Genomic DNA, 21,697 nt, shown 5'->3' with positions numbered 1-21,697 from the left:
TAATTAATTGGCTAATTAATTAATATTTACTCTCAATAAAATGAAGAGATTAGACTAAATTATCTCTAAGGCCCCTTCCAGTTCTCAGAGGCTATCAACCTCCTATCAATTCTCAAATAGCATCTTTAATTTTTAAATGATTTTTATTATAAAATTAATAAACTTCAACACCAAAGAAATGACAAAAATAAAAATAAACAAATTCATACATGGAATCATAACTTCAAACTATTTTCAATTTGCTAAAAGGAAAAATAAACCAATTTTCAGGGTGTGAGGTGATGAATACAGAGAAGCATAGAACAATCTACATTAACTGATGCATAGTAGAGTAAATAAAGAAGCAAGAAAACCATATATACAATGACTACAACAATGTAAATGGAAAATACAACCATAAAAAAATTAACAGTGAATGTTGTAAAGTCACAGAAAATAAGTATGACTCAAAAGAAAAGATGTGAGAAGACACCCACATCCCTATTCCTTTGCAAAAGTGGGATGTCCACAAGTGTAGTACATAGCACATTTTTCAGACTTTTTCGATGTATTAATCAATTATGCTGATGTTAACCTCTTTTCATGTCTTTTAATGTTATAATAGCCCTGTTCATTTTTGGACCATTTTGTATACATTCTCTTTTATTTTCTTCCTAACATTTCATATAATATCTTATTTTCCCCAATTACAGGTTAAAAACAATTCATCACATTCATCATTTTTTATATTACAGTAATATTCTACTATATCTACGTATGACAATTTGTTTAGTCATGCCCCAACTGATGAGCATTTACTATATCACCAATTCATTCCTGTCACAATAATGCTGCTATCCCAAAATACTAATTAGTGTATATGGGGACTTCCTTCTTATCAAGGGCTTCCTTGAGGTATAAGGCTAGTAATGGAATCTCTGGGCAAATTAAGTAACTAAAACATTCAGAGGACCAGAGAGAAGAAGCAACTTGTCCAAGGTCACACAGCTGCTAAGTAGCAGAACCAGGACTTGAACCTATGTCTTTTTACTCCCAGTACAGGGCACTATAGCACTTACATAAAGGCAACTAAAGTTGCTGATTATATAGACAAAAAGATCAGAGGACACAGAGAAACAAACAATACATTGTTGTTACTATTTTGCTTATGTTTAGATATTTATTTGCTTGATTCCAAATTGCTTTCCAAAATGGCTGTACTTCATAGCTGCACCAACAATGCACTGGTATGCCTACCTTCCCATAGCCCCTCCAACAATGACCACTGCATCTTTTATTATCTCTACCAATTTGCAGGGTGTAAGGTGAGGCCTCAGCGCAATTCTCTTAATAGTGATTTGGAATATTCTTCAATATGTTCACTAAAAGTTTGTCATTCTTCTTTTGAGAAATTGTGTGTGTTGTATGTATGTATATATATATATATATATATATATATATATATATATATACACATACACACCCACATATATACAATATAATACATATACACATACATACATATGTATATATGTATGTGTTAATTATTTATCTTGGAAGCCAAAACTTTATCAAAGAAATGTGATACAAATAGTTTTCCTATTTGACTACTTCCATTCTTAACCTACATACATTAATTTGGTTTGTACAGAAGCTTTTCAATTTTATATAACCAAGAGTTACTGACTTTATTTTTTATAATTGTTTCTATTTCTTGTTTGGTTAAGAATATATCTTCTCCCCCCCCCCCCGCCCCAGTCTGCCAGGTTTTAAAGAAGTTTTTATGAATGAGGATTTTTTCTTCTCCTCCTGTAAATACAGTACTTTGTCTCTTTGGTTATTTTAGATTAATCTTCTTTAGTCACCTGTATTCTCACTGGCTCTCTTCCCTTCACCTGCAAGCCTCCCACTTATCAAAAGTAATACATTTTCCTTTTTCTTTCTTCCTTTTATACAGTTATCTAATTCTTCTACTCTTTTTTCTTAAATGATCAAGTAAAATCCTTCTTCCTCTCATCCCATTCAATTTGTTTTATTTTTTAATTTTATTATCTGCACATTTTTAAAAAGATTTTTCCAAATGCTCTAAATCACTATTGAGTAGAGAAATGCAAATCAAAACAACTCTTAGGTACCACATCTCTCCTGTCAGATTGGCCAACATGACAAAACAGCAAAATCATAAGTTCTGGAGAAGATGTGGGAAAATTGGAACACTGTTACATTGTTGGTGTAGTTGTGAATGGATCTAGCCATTCTGGAGAGCAATTTGGAACTGTGTCCAAAGGGCTACAAAAAGTGTTTATCTTTTGACTCAACAATACCACTTCTAGGGCTGTATCCCAAAGAGATCACACAAGTGGGAAAGAGACTCCTATGTACAAAAATATTTATAGCAGCTCTTTTTGTGATGGCAAAGAATTGGAAATCAAGGGAATTCCCATCAATTGGGGAATAACTAAGTAAGTTGTGGTATATGGTTGTTATGGAATACTATTTTGCTATAAGAAATGAGGAGCAGATGGACTTCATAATAACCTGGAAAGACTTATGTGATCTGATGCTGAGTGAGGGGAGTAGAACCAGGAGAACATTATACATGATTACAGACACACGGTATCTGTGATAGACTTGGCTCACTTTGGTAGACTTGGCTCTTCTCAGCAATACAAGATTCAAACATAGCGCCAAAAGACTCATAATGGAAAAAGCTATCCACATTCAGAAAAAGTGAGTCTGAATGCAGATTGAGGCAAATGATTTGCTCTTTTTTTCCTTCTTTTTTGGTTTTGTTTCTTCTTTCTCATGATTCATTCCATTGGTTGTAATTCTTCTTTGCAACTTGACTATTATGGAAATAAGTTTAATGCAAAGGTATATGTAGAACCTACATCGGATTACACACAGTCTTGTGGGGAGGGGAAAGAAGAAGGAGGGGGAGAAAATTCGGAAGTCAAAAACTTGTGGAACTGAGTGTTGCAAACTAAAAATAAAAAATAAATTAAAAAATTTTTTAAAAAAGATATTTCCCCTTATCCTCTTTATAATTTTTCTTTTCCTTTGATTCTTTGGTTTATACCTCCTATGCTTATTACTTCTTTGATATCTGTATTCCTCATGGAATTAAAGTTTCTAAAGTACCCATCATGGGTTCCCTCTTCGAAATAGTTTCTATGTCATTGCCATGTAGTTTTAAAAAGATGGGACTGAAATGAGTGTGTTTGTAGGAAGTTGTGGCCAGAGTGGCCTTTGTTTTCTTTGAGTGACTCAGTTTATCTCATTGAGCCTTGCTGGGCCATGCCTGGGAGCAGAGAACTTCCTGTGTGACCTCTTCCGGGGCAGGAAGCCCAGAGACTCATGCCTGTGAGCAGAGAACTTCCTGTGTGATGAGTCATGGGGCTGGCTGAGGGGAGCTCCTGGACTCCAGAGCCACGCCCTATTGGGTGTTAACCTAGGGGAAGGGGCCAACTCAAGAACCAATTGCCCTGGGTCATTCAGGCAGCAGTGCTTGATGATGTCAAAAACTCTATAAGAGGGGAGAAGACGGCTTGAAGACTCCTTTTCCTTTTCCGGTTGGAGCCAGAGATGCCTACAGCCGAAGCTGACGTAGGAGCTGCTGGTAGCAGAGCTGACCCATGTGCAGAGCAAGGAGTGCTGAGCAAGGACTTGTGACCAATGGGTAATCTTCTTACCGTAGAGGGGAAGCATGTACATGATTTTGCTTTATACCATCATGCTTCTCTGTGGTCTCCTGGTTACTCTTGTGAGGCGGACTTATTGGGCCTGGAAGCTTTTGATCAAAATATCAAAATGGGGATGCTGGTTTATTGGTCTGTTACTATGGAGTTTAAATACATGCTTTAGTTCTTCTGCCTTCTACCTAGAGAATTCCTTATATCCTGTGGTTCCGAACCTTTCAGACATATATGAGATTCTCTTTGAAATCATAAATTCTGCCTTCATAATACAGAAGTAGGGAAGGAGCCAATAGATAGGGAAATATTGAAGATAAGAGAGAGTAGGAATGGTGATGCTGTCCATCTTCTATAGAACCTGGAGGGAGTGGGATCAAGGGTGCATGTAAAGGGGTTGGCTATGGCAAGGAGAAGGGCCACCTCCCCTTGCCAGAGCCTAGAGCGAAGGATTAGCTATGGGGGGGGGGGGAAGATACATGAATGATGGGGAGAGCTCTCAACAAATGGCCTTAATTTTGGTGATGTATGAGACAAAATCTTTGGCTGAGAGGGCAGGGGAGGGGTGTTATGGGAGATTTAAGGAGAGACAAGATGGTTTAGAACAGCTTATTGTAGGAAATAGGATATTTATCTTGATTCAGTGAGGGCCTGATTGAAATTAAATACTACACATAAGTTTGTTGTAGAGCCAATCATCATGGTTTCTTGATCTTCTCTGGCTCTGTTCAGCAGTATGTGAATAGTTACGAAGATAGTAGGTTGGGGTAATCTAGGATTGGGATTTGGAATCAAATACTCATTTGAGCCTACCTTCCTTGCTAGCAATCATCCTATGTTTCTTCTCACATTTGTGTGTAAGCTACTTAAGAAAGTTGTTTTTACCAGGTATCTCCATTTCCTCCCTTCACAGTCTCTTCTAAATGTCCTGTAGTCTAGCCTCCCACCTCCTTATTTAACAGAAAGCACCCTCTCCAAAGTTACCAGTGTTCTCCTAATCGATCAATTTGATGACCTTTCCTCAGTCATCATCTTTCTTAATCTCTGGGCAGTATTTGACACTGTTGGTCACCTTCTTCTAGAGCAATTCTCCTCTCTAGGTTTTTGTGTCACTACCCTTTTCTGATTCTCTTCCTACCTGTCTGACCCCTCCTTCTCAGTCTTCTTTGTTAGTTCATTATCCATGTCATGTCATGTCATATCATGTCATGTCATGTCATGTCATGTCCTCTAACCATGAATGTCCCTGAAGGATGTGTCCTGGGCCTACTTTTTTGTCTCTATATTATTTCATTTGTTATTTTACCAGTTCCTATGGGTTCAATTATTATCTCTATCTAGATTATTCCCAGGTCCAAATACCCAAGTTTGTAAGAGAAATTTAGTATTGGGGTTTGTAAGAGCAAATACCCTGACACATCCAGGATGGCCTGCTAGCACAGGTTCTTTGATCTGCTTTTAAAGGAAAGATGCCTTTTTAAAGGGGTCAATAATCTTCTTTTAATTACATTCACTAGTTCAGGGGAAAGATCAGCACCCCGAATGTGGAGAAAATACAGAGAAAATACAAGCAGAGAAATTAGCACAAAGATCAACAGATAGAGCTCCAGCTGTCTGAGTAATGCAACCACCTACATACACCACCAGATGGGGGAGAGCATCAACAACATCTGAGTAGTTAAGGGGCTCTTAACAAATGGCTACTAGGAGTCCCATCCAGGGAATCAAAAGATCCCTCTCATAAGTGAATGCCCAAAGCAAAATTGTACCTTAAAATATATATACCCTTTTGGCTGATAGGCTCAGAGCCAGAAGGCATCACAACCCTCATAACTCAGTGCCTAATTAGATTAGTATCAAAAGGTGAGAAAGATTTTCTACAAGCAAGCCACCCAGTAAGCAAGCTCCTCCTTTGGGCAAGTTCCTCCCCCAATGGGCTCTATGTGACTCAGGATCTTATCACAGCTGGGCTGGAGTTCAAACCATCCGTGATTGAACACATGTGGTCACATAAGCCTAATATATTAATGGATGGGGAAGATCTTCCTATTCCATTAACATTACAGGGTTTGACAAAACATGATCAGCACAGGAAAAGGGGGCAAGAGATTCCAGAATGGGTGCAGCATAAAATTGAATTGGTTCACCGAGAAGTCAAAATATGGAAGGGAAGAGAATATAGTCATTGCTTGGTTTATGGCTTAGAAAAGAATTTAGAGGTGGAGTAATAAGTATCACAATGAGGATAAAGAGCAGGGTTATAGGTCATAAGATATAAGGAATGATGGAATTATAAAAGATTATCGGCAAGTAAAGGAATTTCACAGTTTGTGAACAAAGACATGGAACATTTGAGGGTGATGGCAAGATCAAAGATGTGACCCTCTCTATGTGTCACTGAAGTAGAATGGAGGAGTAAATCATGGGAATTAAAGAGACTAAGGAACTAGGAATTTGAGGGAGCAAGAATATGTATGTTGTTGTGTGATGATCAACTACGACAGACTTAGATCTTCTCAGTAATACAGTTATCCAAGACAATTCCAAAAGACTTGTGATAGAAAATGCTATCCACATCCAGAGAAAGAACTATGGAGTCTGAATGCATATCAAAGTATACTATTTTCACTTTTTTTGTTTTTTTCTTTCTCGTGGTTTCTCCCTTTTGTTCTGATTCTTCTTTCGCAACATGACTAATGTGGAAATATGTGTAAAATGATTACACGTGTATAGCTTATATCAGATTGCTTGCTGTCTTGGGAAGGGAAGAGGGAAGGGAGAGAGAAAAATTTGAAACTCAATGCTGAAAACTATCTTTACGTATAATTTGAAAAAAAATACAATTAAATGCAAAAAACACCCCACCTGAACAATATGTATGTTGAAGTCCCCTAGTTGTTTGTCCTTTGTTCTCAAAGAGGACCAATAACATCAGGAGTGTTATGTCTTGACTTGCAAGTGAATTGGATTTAATTGAGGCAGAGCTCTGCAAAGTCATCAGCCTCACTCTCTCCTTTAGGGTAATCTGAGTCTAGTGGCAAGACACAGATCAATACAACTGTAGATGACCCCAGATGCAGTGGGAGACCTTGACCTTTTTAAGCTAAGGTCTTTCTGAGGTCTCAGTTTGTCTGAGGCGACACCCATTCATTGACTTAAGGCTAGGTAAGAAATGGGGCAAAAGCTGGCCTAGTTTGTCTACTCAAAAAAAATTGCTATTTATACTCATGCTGAGCCATCAAAACCCAAACAATGACCAAGTGAGGCTTAGGCTGGGATATATTACTGATTAACCAGTGAGAACCAGAGTGATTTGGGGTGAAGACATGGCCAAGTAGTTCTATTTGAATCCCAATGGGCTTTATCAAAGTCTTGTTTTCCAGTGCTCTATTTCAAGAAATCATAAAAGAAACTACAAGGACAGGAGGTGGTGAAGAAAGGCTGCAGTGTTGGCACTGAACTTAATTATGGAGAAATAAAGGCAAATGTCCCGTAAGGGGAGAGCTACCAGGACTTGGTTAGGGTGATAGATCTGGATAGCATAAACCTCAAAGGAGGAGAGGTTGTTTAGGAAGGTAGAGAAGTTGCAATGAGGAGTAAGTGGTATTCCCACTTTCCTACTATCGCCAATGAATTGGAGGCAGGGAGGAGATAAAAGATTAGCCAGTTACAGAGAGGGTGGGAGGGGAAATGGCAAGATCAAGAGAAGCCAGATCTCAGAGAGGCCACAATATGGAAGAAGAGAGAAAGTAAGAAGTTTAAGATGAAAGAAAATTTGTTCATTATGGAATTTGCCAAAGGGCACAATAGAAGGAGCAATTTGGAGCAGAAACTTGGCAGAGGGAAGGGGTGGTTGAGGTGCATAGGCGAAGAAGGTGAGTTGGGATTGGGGAACAGCTTTGTTCATTGGTATCCACAGGCTAACAATAACTATGATGGGAGTATAATAACCACTGAGCAGGAAATATAGAGTATCAGTGGTTGATTAGATTCAGTTCAGTTGACTGGATTGTTTATGTCTACCTGTAGGGTAGGGTTCAACTTGATGGCAGGTGGTGATGCTTTGTCCTATAAGGACCCAAGAGGCTTGTCTCAGAGCATGTAGGAGAAATAAACAACATGAGAGCCTGATCAGAAAGTTGGCATGCCATGCTTGTGCTGGAGAAGGCCCAGGGTTGGAGTTAAGGGGTAGGGAGTAGGGTGGAGGGGGAAAGGAAATGGAATGGATCTGGTTCCCAGAGGCCATTATGGCATTGGGGATTGTCCCGGGGCAGGGACCCACTGAATTTGGAGGGGAACATCAAACTCCTGTGGGCTGCTCTGAGCGGGGGAGGTGGGGAGGGACACAAGACTGGAAGCTAGTTGACATGTAAGTGCTAAAGGTTTTAGAGAGGAGTCTGATGAGAAGTATGGGGCAGGAAGAGGGGTAGAGTTTGTGGGTAGCAGATGACTATATGGTGAAGAAAGGCTTCTTTATTGGTAGCAAAGCCAAAACTGAATATGCATTAAAAAAAAATCTCCCACAGGGGCTATTCAGTCTCTTTTTCTTCCCTGGTGGTGATTGAGGCAAGGACTTCTGTTGGCCTCTGAGTGAGGAGAGAGGTTGTAGCAGTACCAATAGCCTATTTTTGCCATCCAGACTTACACATGATCATGAATACACAGCAGCTTTGTTTTCTCCTGCTCATAGGTAAAGCAATATTGGTGAATGACTTCATACCAGAATTGGCCAGCAGGTGAGCTGGATGAGTGACCTTTGGGATCCAGCTCAGGCAAGAACAGATAAAGCCAAACAAGAGAGAGTAATTCATTCAGTGTTTACACAACATTCATATGTAAAGATGGCAGGAAGAATGTTTTACTGTAACCTTTCAGTTTGAGTCCACTCTTCTCAGGGGCAGGGGTGGTAGAGGCGGAGAATGAGGTATAATTCTCACTCTAGTTACATCTTCTAAGTAAATATCACATTGTAAAAATAAATTGATATTAGCTGGTTAAATGATACTGGAATGCTAATCACTGGGTCAGTAAGTGATATTTAACTGTATGCAAAATATTTTATTTATGAATGCAATGTGTAAAGGGATTAGATGGGAAAATGTTTTGTAGAGCTATGCCCAAATAGTAATAATATATAATAAAGGTAAAAAAATTAGAAAAGAAAAGAAGAAAAAGAAGGATCCTAGAATCTTAGTTGAATACTCTATTGAAGATGTATGGAGGAGACATGAATATGATCCACAGAGGATGAGAAGCCATGGATAGGTTTTGGTCCTTACTACAGGAAAAAGTATCCATACCAATGAGATTATGGATTCATTGAAATAAGGTACAATTTAGTACCTTACTCACTGAACTTCAACTATTATCAAGCACTGCTTAATTTAACTCTGATATTATTTCTAAGATTGAGTCCAATTCACTCAGAAACTTTTCTTATCCTGAATAGGGCTCTTGGTCTTATCTCGGGCACACTGATTATCTAAAGTTCTGAGGCTGACACAATTCTCTAGCTGTTTAATCTTACAAGGTGCCACTGGAAACTTTCCTTCTGTTACCAGCACTAATTACTCTAGTCAAAGAACCCTATCTACAAACGTTTCTCTGCTAATCCCAGGAAATTCGGTAAGAGGTTCAAGGGACCCTTGGTTTGTTTACGTCTCCCTTTTCTTTCCTTCTACAAGAAAGTGATCCCTGTCCACAAGACTTTATTTGAGCAGGAAGTGAGACATAACTGCTAATTCATGCATATTCCACAATTCTTCAACTGAGAAAGAGGCAGACATTCACCATCAGTCAATAAACATTTATTACACATTTACTATGTATAGGGCACTATGTTAAACCCTGGGACATACAAAGAAAAGCAAAAAACGTGGTCCCTGCCCTCAAGAAGCTCACATTCCAGTAGAAGAGACAACACAACAACAACTATGCACATGAAAAATAAATACAGTGTACATGGGAGGTAACAGATTTACACTGGGTGCAATGGGTGGGTAGGAACTGGAAAAAGCTTCTTGCAAAATGTAGGATTAGCATTGAGTCTTTTCCCCCCATTTAATAGTATTTTATTTTTTCCAATTACATGTAAAGATAGTTTTCAATATTTACTTTTATAAGATTTTGAATACAGACCTAATAGTGGTATTGCTGCATCAAAGGGTATGCACAATTTTATAGCCCTTTAGGCATAGATCCGAACTGCTCTCCAGAATGGCTGGATCAATTCACAACTCCACCAACAAAGCATAAGTGTTCCAATTTTCCTACTTCTCCAACATTTATTATCTTCCTTTTTTGTCACATCAGCCAATCAGATAGGTGTGAGGTGGTACCTCAGAGTTGTTTTAATTTGCATTTTTTGCATTCAATTTGCATTTCTCTAATCAATATTGATTTAGAGCATTTTTATGTGACTATACATAGCTTTAATTTATTCCTCTGAAAACTCCCTGTTCATATCACTTGACCATTTATCAATTAAGGAAAACACTGAGTCTTGAGGGAAGTCAAGGATTCCAGAAGGTGGGTGTGAGAAAGAACATTCTAAGTATGGGGGACAGCCAGTGAAAACAGAGGGAGTCAAGGTCTGTATCCCAAAGAGATAAAAAAGGCGGAAAGGACCCAACATGTACAAAAATACTTATAGCACTGTTGTGGTGGTGAAGAATTGTAAATTAAGGGGATCACTATCAGTTGGGGAATGGCTGAATAAGCTATGGCATATGAATGCAATGGAATACTATTGTGTTATAAGAAATGAGCAGGCAGATTTCAGAAAAACCTGAAAAGACTGATGTGAACTGATGATGAGTGAAGCGAGCAGAAACAGGAGAACATTGTATACAGTAACAGCAACATTGTATGATGATCAACTATAATAGACTTAGGTCTTCTCAGCAATACAATAAACCAAGACAATGCCAAAAGATTCCTGATGGGAAATGCTGTCCACATGTAGGGAAAGAACTATGGAACCTAAATACAGATTGAAATATACTATTTTCCCTTTTTTGTTTTTGTTTTTTCTTTCTCATGGTTTGTCCCCTTTTGTTCTGATTCTTCTTTCACAACATGACTAATGTAGAAATATGTTTAAAATGATTATACATGTACAGCCTATTTCAGATTGCTTGCTGTCTTGGGAAGGGAAAAGGGAAGGGAGGGAGAAAAATCGGAACTCAACATCTTACAAAAATGAAGGCTGACAACTATCTTTACATGTAATTGGGAAAAAAATAAAATATTATTAAGTGGAAAAAAGGAAAATAGAGGGAGTCAGCATGAGGTTTGTCAGGTGTGAGAACTGCAAGAAGGTTAGTGTCACTGGAAAGGTAGAAAGAGGCCAGGCTGTGAGGGGCTAGGTTTCTTCAAGAATATGACAATTGTCTTCGATAATTTAAAAAGCTGTGTCGTGAAAGAAGAATTTGACCTGAACTGCATGGTGTCATATAGAAGAACTAAGACCAGTGAGTGGAAGTTGGCAGAGTTTCAGCTAGGAATTCCTGTTCCTGAGGCATATTAAGTTGAGGGGAAGGTCAGGGATCCCCGGCAGTGGCAATTCAGAGGACAGTTTAGCAACAAGTACACTTGCCATGGAAGGGGAGTGGACATAGGCCATTTGATATAATGAAAAGAGCTCTGGATTTGGAGTCAGAGGACCTGGTTTCAGATTTCAACTCTGTCACATATGATCTAGAATGATATAAGACCCTTACTTTATTTCTTTAGGCCTCAGCTTCCTCATCTATAAAATGAGAAGGCTGGACTAGAACAGTGATATCGAACTAAAATAGAAACAGGAAGCTACTAACTTGTACATAAGAGGACCCCATATTGATTTAGAAAATTAGATGCTAAGATTATCCATGTTCTATTGCATTTTTATTTATCCAATTACATTTTAATTTGATTCCTGCAAACCCAGGAGCATTGCTGGGGCATGTTTGACATTTCTGTACTAGAAAACCTCCAAAATCTCTTCCAGATCGAACTCTATGATCCTACAACTCCCCAAAGAGTCTAGCTCGAGTCCCTATGGGGTTTTGGGAGAAAGGTGCCTGACAATGGTTCCATGAGGATAGTAGGCTGGCAGAGATTTCCAGGAGAAGCACAGGGGAAGTGGTCACCATGGCAAGGAATTTTAGTCCCTCATGTAGGCAACCTGAGCCAAAACACCAGTTGCCCTGTGCTAGTTGAGCCTATGGAAGTGTCTGAGAGGCAGATTTAAGCTCAATGTAGGTAAGGCTATTTTAACAGAGTTGTTGGAAAGTGGTCAAGGCAAGAGTTGATCTGGGCAGTCACAGGAATGTGAGTGGAGCCAATGGTTTTGACACATTCTTTCCAGGAATGGTCATGTTGATTTATTGATTTGATTACTCTTTGAAGAGTTATAGAGTTAGAGGGGTGTGGAGGATGGGGCTGGCAGCATAGGAAGGGTTCTTCATCTTTAAAGTGAAATGGGCTCCCTGAGGAAGTAGTGGATTCTTCCTTCTTGAGTTCTTCAGCAAAAGCTGGATAAGCAGAAGCATGTGGAGGGGTGACCCAATTTAGATAATGGTGGAACTACCTCCTATCTGAATTAGTTACGTTCCAGCTATGAGATTCTATGAATATTTCTGGGTTCAGTCTAATTCCTGTGAGAAGGTCCCTGGACACACATACTCTCTAAAGGAGAAGCAAGATGAGGGTTATAATGCCCAAAAAGTGGTATGTAGAGATTGAGAGCTGCCTAAGAGTAGAGTCTTGCTGTCCAAGTCAATACTGTTAGAATTTAGGGACCCTTTTTAGGGATAGCGCTGGCAAATTAGGAGATACACATAGCATAATGCAAAGAACACTCTACATGTACAGTCAGAATTCTGGGGTTCGAATGCTGATTCTTCTACTTATGACTTTGAATGACAAGTAACTTCAATCAATCAAATGGCATTAATTAATTTCCTACTATGTGCAAGGCACTTTGCTAAGCATCTGGGGACCCAGTTTCCTGATCTGTAAAATGGAGATAATACTATTTTCACTAGGTGCCTCTCAGGCTTGTTGGGAGGAAAACAGCTCATAAACCTTAAACAGCTGCGGAAATAAGAGTTTTACCATTATGACAAGATATAGGCTATGAGACAAGTTTTGAACATAATAATTTTTCTTGGGCAAAATAGCATGTATATTATAAACATTTATCATGCAAAACAAGATGTCCCAAAAGTTTCAAACAAGTGGGACACCTTGTATTGTGTATTATAACAGTGCTGCATCCCCCAATGTATTTTTAAGTTTCATGAGGGCAGAGACCCTGTCTTACTAAATTCTACATAAGCCTTAGTATAAAATAGCTTCTTTTTCAATTCACTGAGCTGAATAAAATAATAATACTTAATTCAATGTGTCCCCTTCTGACCTATCTTGCCTTTATATACTTGAAAAGTATTGGGGTTTTTTTGTTTGTCTGTTATTTGTTTTTTATTCCACATGTGAAGACATAAAGGAAATCAATAGCAAGAGATCTGTCCAAAAAAGGAAGTGGACAAATATTGTAGTGCAAGTGAGGGATGACAGATGGCTAGCCCACATGTTCCATCTGGTACCCATGAAACACAAAGAGATTTCTCTTCAGGAAACCTCTACCCTTCCCATCCTAGCATGCCACCCCACCTCACCCCCCCACCCCCCAGGATGTAGGGTGGAGCCCTTGTGTAAGATTTCCAGGAGAACTTGGATGAGAGCTGTAAAAGGTGAGAAGGCATAGATAGCAATATTCCGCACTGCTGTAACTTCAAAGTATCCAAATCAGTGAGGTGACACAGCCTTCAAAATATCAACTTATTTGTAAATAGTCTGTCCTGTGTGAATTGTTCTTAAGTGATGAGCTTTCCTTGTTCCTCATTGCTTCATAAGTTTTTCTGTATGTACGAGAGAGAGTATCTGAAGACCAGGATCCATTCATAAGTCAGGGGGCCAATAAGGAGGTGTTAAACCAATTGTAAAAACTGGAACTAGCTCAACTCTTTATGAAATGTGAACAAATTCCTTGATTGATTTAAAAGGAGGCCTAAGCATTGGCCAAAAAGTCACTGGCCACACCTCTGGGTGGCCCTAAAAAGATAGAGCAGTTAGAGTGGGTCCAAGCAGAAAGTAGAATTAAGAAGGAACTACTGTGGAGATGGAGCTGGAGAAGGGAATGCTGTGAGGAGCCATGCAAATGAAACTAGGTGAGGAAAAGCATGGGCGTAAGCAGCTGCCACAAAGGAAAGCAAGAATGAAGTTATGTGGGTCCTTCATGTTTCTGGAGTATCCTGGAGAACACAGATTCTGTGTGGCTGCAACCCCACTAGATTGGAGAGCCCAATGCAGGGATTCTGACTTTCCATTCTCTCTTAGGACTCTCCTTTAGGATCCTGAAGACTTACTCACTAGGCAAGAGGGTTGGGATGGGGAGGGTGGCAAGGGCACTGAAGGAGGTTGTCTGTTTACCTTTCTTGGTTTTAAATGTTTCTTTTCTCCTTATAAATAGTGTTAACCACAGGCAAATACAATGGAGGAAGTGGCTGTGGAGAAAGAATCCCAGGAGAAAAGGGAGAGAGATTTAACAGACATATTTTGTCAGAGCATTCTCTTTGCCTATGAGTTTAGGCTTAAAAAGGGAATTATAGATCCTTCTATTATAGCTTCCCACAGGAGACAGAAAATGTTTATGTAAGAGATCTTATTTAGACAATGCATAAGGGGTGGGGTGTGTGTATGTGTGCGTATAGTGGATGGAGTATGTGGTAAGTATGAATAGCTGAATTACTTTGCTCACTCACCACTCCATCCCACTGATTTTACACATGTTATGTTCTTTCATTGACATATATCTGTCATTTTAAGACTACTACAATTATTCAGATTATTGGACCCCAGATTGTTCCAAACAAGACATTAGGAGAGGACTTGGGCTTCTAAATAAAGAAGCTTTGGGATGGCAAAGGGAATATGGGAATAGGCAACTGTTACAAGAAAGTAGGTCTTTGACATCAGGGTTTTCTGGTATAAAGTGGCAGTTATCCAACTTCACATAGCACCTCTAATGCACATAGCATGTATTTTTTTTCTCTTAACTATGAATGTGGTACATTCCTCTACTTAACTAAGAGTTCCAAGAGGACAGGTATTTTTTCTTCTTTTCCCTAATGCCCAGCACAGGGCTTTGTACACAGTAGGTGCTTTTTAAATTTTGGCTGAATTGAATTAGAGAAGAGAGAACCTCAGTCAAGGAAGAAATGGGGTGACAGACAAAAAACCAAGGCAGACTCAAGAACAGAAGACAGGTCCAAGACATATAGACTAACAAAAATATTTAAGACCAAAAGTAATTTCCTAATAGATAAATGGCTAAAGGGTAAGAATAAACAAATCTCAAAAGAATTATAAACTATTAACAATCATATGAAAAAAATCACTAATAATAAGAAAAATGAAAATTAGAACAACCCTAAGGTTTCAACACATACCCTGCAAACTGATAAAGAGGATAGAAGATTAGAATAATCCATGTTGGAATGACTGGAAAGACAGGCACAGTAATGCATTGTTGGTGGAGCTGTGCATTAATCAAATAACAAACACTTACTAGATGTCTCTTATGTGTCAAGTACTATGTTAAGTATTAGGAATAGAAAGAAACTCAAAAGACAGTCCCTGCCCTCAAGTCTAATGAGGGAGACAACATGTAAACAACCATGCACAAACAAGACATTATACGGGATAAATTGGAGTTAATCTTTGCAGGAAGACACTAATGTCAAGCAGTACCAGTAAAAGCTTCTTGAAAACAGTGGGATTTTAGCTGAGACTTGAAGGAAGCCAGGGAAGCCAGGAGATGGAGATGAGGAGAGCAAGTATTTCTGTCATGGGGAACAGCCAGTACAAATACCAAGAGTCTGGGAATGGAGTATTTTATGTGAGGAATGGCAAGGAATCTGGAGTATGTGGGAGAGCGGCTTGGATGCTAGGATTAGGGAATAAGGTCTAGGCCTGGAAAGACAGGAAAGACAGGTTGTGAAGACCTTGGAATGTCAAAAAGAGGATCTGACATTTGATCCTGGATGTGATAGGGAGCCACTGGAGTTTATTGAACAGAGGGGTGATATGGTCAGACCTACACTTTAGGAAGACTAGCTTGACAGCTGAGAGGTCATAGTTTGTGCTCTGCTAGCATAGAGTCTTAGAGCCCAGGGTCCCCTCCAGACCAGGAAGAATTATTAGAATAAAAACTCATCATTCACTCCATCTTGATTATCAATAAAAACATATATAACCTGTTAGCACCATGAATTTCTGATCATGTGGCCTACTTGTAAGAAAAATTTAGATGCTAGACAATGACTAGCTTGGGGAAACCCAGCTATAGGATACCAAATTTACTCTCTTCATCCACAGCAACCATCACTATATCTTTCTCTGGGGTACCTAGTTGGTGGAAGGAAGGAGGTAGAGATCAGTTTACCAGATGACCCAAACTAAGTCCTGTACCCTGGACTGGATGTCCAAGTAGCTGAGCCTCTAGAGTCCAGGAAGTATGAGGACGATCACAGGTAAATACAATCAGAGATGTGGAGCTGGAGTCGAGCCCATGTCTCTCGTTTTTCAGATATTAATATCTGAGGTCGAGAGATATTAAATAATTTACATAAGGTCACTCAGGTGGTCAAACCCAGGACCTCTAATTCTAGTTTGCTTCCACTATACATGTTGGTTACCTGGTTACTATAGAAAAATCAGGTTGGTAGATAGCACAGTTAGCTATTGTGCTTGGTGAGAGAGTACAGAAGATATCTTTTGAGATCATTTCTAATTCCACGACTTTTTGCTTCTGGGAAACAATATGAGATGGATGCACTGCCCAGAATTCTGCCAATGTTTCACATTGAATCACCAAATATCAGAGTCAAAAGTTCTCTCAGCATTCTTCCAATCCAACTCATACCTGAAGTGGAATCCTCTCTATGACATTTCCCATCGAGAGGCCATCCAGCTTAATGACCTCCATTTTTGGAACTACTGGAATTGATAGAAACTTATTTCTTATGATGAGTTGAAATCTGCTGCTCTGTAACTCCCACCCATCATTCCTAGTGTTGACCTTCAGAGCCAAGCAAAACAAACCTAATCCTGCTGCTACGTAACTTTCCTTAAAATCCTTGAAGAAAGCTATTAGTTGTATAAGTAATACTTGCTACTATGGTCTTTTGTTCTAAATGAGTTTTATATATCTGGTTTTATATATCTCTCCTGAGTCTTCCCTTCTTTAGGCTAAATATGCCTGGTTTCTTCTACTGATACAACTTGATTTCTACCTTCTTCCTCTACCCCCACCATCTTGGTCACCCTCTAGCTTGTCAGTGTCCTTATTAAAAAACATGGTACCCATAAACAAAATACTCTAGATGTGGTCCAATCAGGGCCCCTCAAATAGTAGGACTGTCTATTACCTCCCTTGATCTAGACTGGAGTTCTTAATTCAGAGGCCATGGAAAGATTTAAAGGAGTTCATGAACTTGGATGAAAATAGAATATATCCTTATTTCCACTAATCTCTAATTGAAAGTAAGTGTTTCCTTCAATCATTTTACAATGTTATTCTGAGGAGGGGTCCATAATTTTCAACAGACTATCAAGATGGTCCATGTCCCAAAAGAGAGTCCTTGCTCTGGACTCTGCATCTGTTAATGAAGATGAACACCTATCAGAAAACTGAGAATGCATACTTTTAAATGCTCAGAATGCACTTCTTTATTTTTTCCTCACAACAGAATCATTATAACATCATGAGGTAAAAAGGGCTATATTATTAACCCACATTTTACAGCAGAGAAAACTAGAGAAGTTTAAAGAATTAGAATAATATAATGCAAAAAGTGTTCTACTGAATATCCCTAAGATATGAGTTCTATTCCTGGCTCTATGACTGTATGACCTTGAACAAATCCCTTCACACCTGCCCTGAGCTTCAGTTTTCTCATCTGTAGAATGGGGGTAGGAGGTGGGGTGGGGTAGATTTTATTGGATCATCTTGAAGGTTCATTTGAATGGTAATGGCCCATTTGTCTAAGGCCTAGAGAGCAAATCTCTTGATTTCCATTCTATGTGTGCTATTCCCAGAAACTCATGTTGCTTAGCCTTGAATTTTTTGTGGTATATGGTCCCTCAGTCCCCTAGCCGTTAGCACAATGTGTGACACATAGCAAATACTTAACAGATGCTTGTTGACTTACGGCATCATCACTGAATAGGCAGAGCACCTTTGAACAAATTAGACCCCAGCTTGGTTTCCCTTCTACTTGCTTTGAGTAACTTTCTACTGCCACCAACCAGGGAAGAATGTAGGATGGGAAGGGAGGAGAAAGGAATTATTCTTCTCCAAGGACCGGTCCCTTTTCTCCTTTCTTCCTCCTTGGCAATCTCCCCAACATGCCACTGCAGGGCATCCTGCCCCAGTACATGGGAGTGTTGGGGCCCAGCTGATTTAGGGGTGAAGAAAGCTATGAGCCCATGGGCTCACATTACTCAGTGAACTTGGCACAAGCTTAGTAGCTGAAATAGACTCTTTCAGCTAACCTGCTATCATCCCCTTTCTAGTCTGCAGGTCCTTCCCTCGGTGGGACCATCATCCAGGCTCCCTTACTCAGGCATATTTTGATAACAAAGTCTTAACAGTTAAAATTCCACAGCAAACTGGAGGTGCTTTATGGCTGTCATTCTATGTCTTGAAAGAAGTCTTAGCTCAGCACTGGGAGATCCGGTTACCTTCAAACTAGACGCCACTGAATGAGTTGAGTTTAGAAGCCATAACCACAAAACAGCAGCCGTTAATGAGCCGCCAAGTCCTGCCTGACTCCGATTCGAGAGTTTCCTAAATGAAGCAGGATCCTCAGATCAAATGACTGCCGTTGAGTCTTAGAAGGGTTAACAAGAATGTGTGTCAAAAGTACATGTAGAGCACTGACACAGAATGCAGTGAGGCGTCAGCCTTAACCAAAGACTGTGGTACACGTGCAGTGAAGACTTTTTCCACGAGAAATCCAGAGACTCTCTGAATGTGCTCCTCTCATTTCAGTTACAGACCCTCCCAGATGGGCTGATTCCAACTGCCGAACTCAGCTGCTTTCTTGCCAAAAGTTTTTCCATAGAGAAAGTACAACGTCAATGGGTTTGCTATATGTTCTTTCAAATGAGGAAATGGAATTTGACCCACGTCTATTTTAAGAAAATCTCTATCAGTATTCCACAAATAAAAATATTTGCATAGCTCAACTAGCAGATGATAAATCACCTTGAAACGTTCACTCAGAGGACAGCAGAGGGATTTCTGTGGTGGCTGTCCAGTCAGAGACCACTGGCCACTCACCCAGCAGGCACAGCAAAAATGCTACAAATCTGAGCACGTGGACTGATCTTCAGTGACTTCAATTCACTGAATTTCTAGGTCTTGTTTTGCTCATTTGTAAAAATTGTTTTCATTGCTGTGAAAAAAAACTCACCAAAATGAAATAAAACCACACTGTATAACTCCGAAAAATGTTACATTCTGTTCAAATGTGTTTTGTTAAGAACAATATGGGGGCTCAGACCTCTAAGAAAGATGTGATTTCTGCCAGGAGCATGTGGCTGGCTATAAAAACATCTAGAATCTTGCTTTATAAAAGAGAGTCTTTTATGGTGTATGTGGGTTATACGTGATGGAAAGCACAATGGGTTTGGAGTCAAAAGATCAGCGTTTCAATCTTCATTCTGCCATTTACTAGCTATACAACCTTTTTCAAGTCTCTTCCATTCTCTGGGCCTTGGTTTCTTCATGTGTAAAATAAGAGGTTTGTGCTTGAACAGAAGTGTCAAACACACTGCGTGTGACCTGAACCAGATGAAAATATAACTCCTATCTGATTTTGATAAGTTGATGTATTCATTTAAAAGGAAATATATAAACATGCATGGTTTTCTAAGGCAATATGTGGCCTGCAGGGATCCTTATGCAAGGTTAATGGCCCCCATTTCTATTTGAGTTTGACACCACTGGACTAGAAGGTTTTCAAGAGCCAAGCCCTGAATCCTATGTGGGCCCCTTTCTGCTTCTGCACCAATGTGGACAGATTAGTGGAAAAAATAGACCTGAGGGTGCCAAGAACCATAGGTCTGAAGACTGTCTAAGCATGAACTTAACTGTTGGTCCTCTAAATTTGAGATCCAACGACCAGTGAGTCAATATACTACCGGAGGAAGTAAATCACATCACTACTGACATCTTGCTATAAATGAAACCAGAAGATATAAATAAGGAAGTCATAGTTAAAGAGAAAAATGACTCATGGATTCTCCTTAGAGAGGCGAATAGAGGAGTCAGTGGAGTTGCTTTTATTGTGCATCCAAAGACAACAAGAAACATCCCTTCATGGGATATGCGATCATCCCATGACCACTGCTTAAGCTGCAGTGCTTAAGATGAGCACAAGCAAAAAAAGACCACCCTGAAAATAACATATGTGCCAATATCTATTGCAAAGAATGAGGATGTAGAGAAACCTTAAAGAACTTGATAAGACCCTCCAAATTAAATTCTTATGCATCATTCTCCTATTTGCACTCTAAAAACTGGTCATGCTGGCACTACACTCTTTCCTCACATCCACTTCCCCAAATATCTGGTTTCCTTCAGACTGAGATGTTGCCACCATCAAAATGAAGCTCTTTTTCTCACCTCTCTCCCCCTTGTGTCTTCTCTCCTTAAATCCCTTGTACATTGTCATTTAGTTGTTTTAGTCATGTCTAACTCTTCATGAACCCATTTGGGGTTTTCTTGGCAGAGATACTGGAGTGGTTTGCCATTCCCTTCTACAGTTCATTTTACAAATGAGAAAACTGAGGCAAACAGGGCTAAGTGATTTGCCCAAGGTCACACAGCTAGTAAGTTTCTGAGGCCAGATTTGAATTCGTGAAGATGAATCTTTCTGACTTCAGGCCTGGAGCTCTATCCCATGTGCCACATAGCTGCTCTAATTCCTTTGTATATATTTCGTATATACTTATGTAAGCATATACATGATAAACTCCCTGAAGGCAGAGACTATTTCATTTTTTTCTTTGGATCCCCAACACTTAGCACAGTGCCTGGAACATAGAAGGCTACTGAGAACTGATCAATTGGTTAAATCAACCTATGTTTTAATACCTGGTATGTCAGTCATGTCTTCATTTTCTACCTGGCTGCACTCATTCTGGATTTCTTTGACTTCTCTATCATGCCCCAGCAAACTCCTCCTTGGGAAATCTCGTCATTTGGCAAGATCCAGTCAATCTTGTAATTCACACCTCATCAGTAGCCTCTGCCCCTGTGATTGGAGGGCAAAGCCATAAACTCGATTTAAGGAGAAGGGACAGGACAGACAACACCTTAGAGATCTCATTTCGCATGTTGTTGTTCTCATTTTGGACTTCTTTGCCTCCTTGAAGGGTACCTAGTCTCTCCCCACCCCCTTCCTACTACTTTCCATTTTCCTCTGTGTACTGTCTTTCCACATTAGATTATAAGTTTTTTGAGGGCAGGGGCTATGTTTCTTTTTTCTGTTTGTATCTCTAGTGCTGGCACGCAGTAAGCACTTAATAAATCTTTATTGACTGACTGACTTCAATGCAGAGCTGTGCATGGGGAAGGACAACATGATGGAAGATATGGTTCAGGATCAAGAATCATAGGATCATAGATTCAAAGTTGAAAGAGAACTTAGAAGTCATTGAGTATGACCCTTTCCACAGGCTTACTTAGGGTCATACAGCTAGTAAGTGACTAAGACAGGTCCTGATCCTCACCACTCTGAGTCCTGTGTTCTGTTTACTTTATAATATTGCTTCTCATGATCAAAAGAGCCCAAAGTTTTTAGTCAGTCAATAAACATTTTGTTGTCACTTTAGTCATTTTTCAATTGTATCTGATTCTTCATGACCCCCTTTTGGGGTTTTCTTGGCAAAGATACTGGAGTGGTTTGCCA

The 21,697-nt window shown here is 39.5% G+C and overlaps 1 protein-coding gene across 1 annotated transcript in view; it reads right to left on the bottom strand.

The window, feature by feature from the left end:
• RALGPS1 (Ral GEF with PH domain and SH3 binding motif 1) overlaps positions 1-21,697 on the bottom strand; it is a 573,263-nt gene that overhangs the window by 327,008 nt on the left and 224,558 nt on the right. The gene's annotated exons all lie outside the window — the stretch shown is intronic.

The sequence above is a fragment of the Trichosurus vulpecula genome, chromosome 3, assembly GCF_011100635.1.
Source record: "Trichosurus vulpecula isolate mTriVul1 chromosome 3, mTriVul1.pri, whole genome shotgun sequence".
In the NCBI taxonomy this organism is placed as follows: Eukaryota; Metazoa; Chordata; class Mammalia; order Diprotodontia; family Phalangeridae; genus Trichosurus; species Trichosurus vulpecula.
This window is presented reverse-complemented; position numbering and strand designations above follow the sequence as displayed.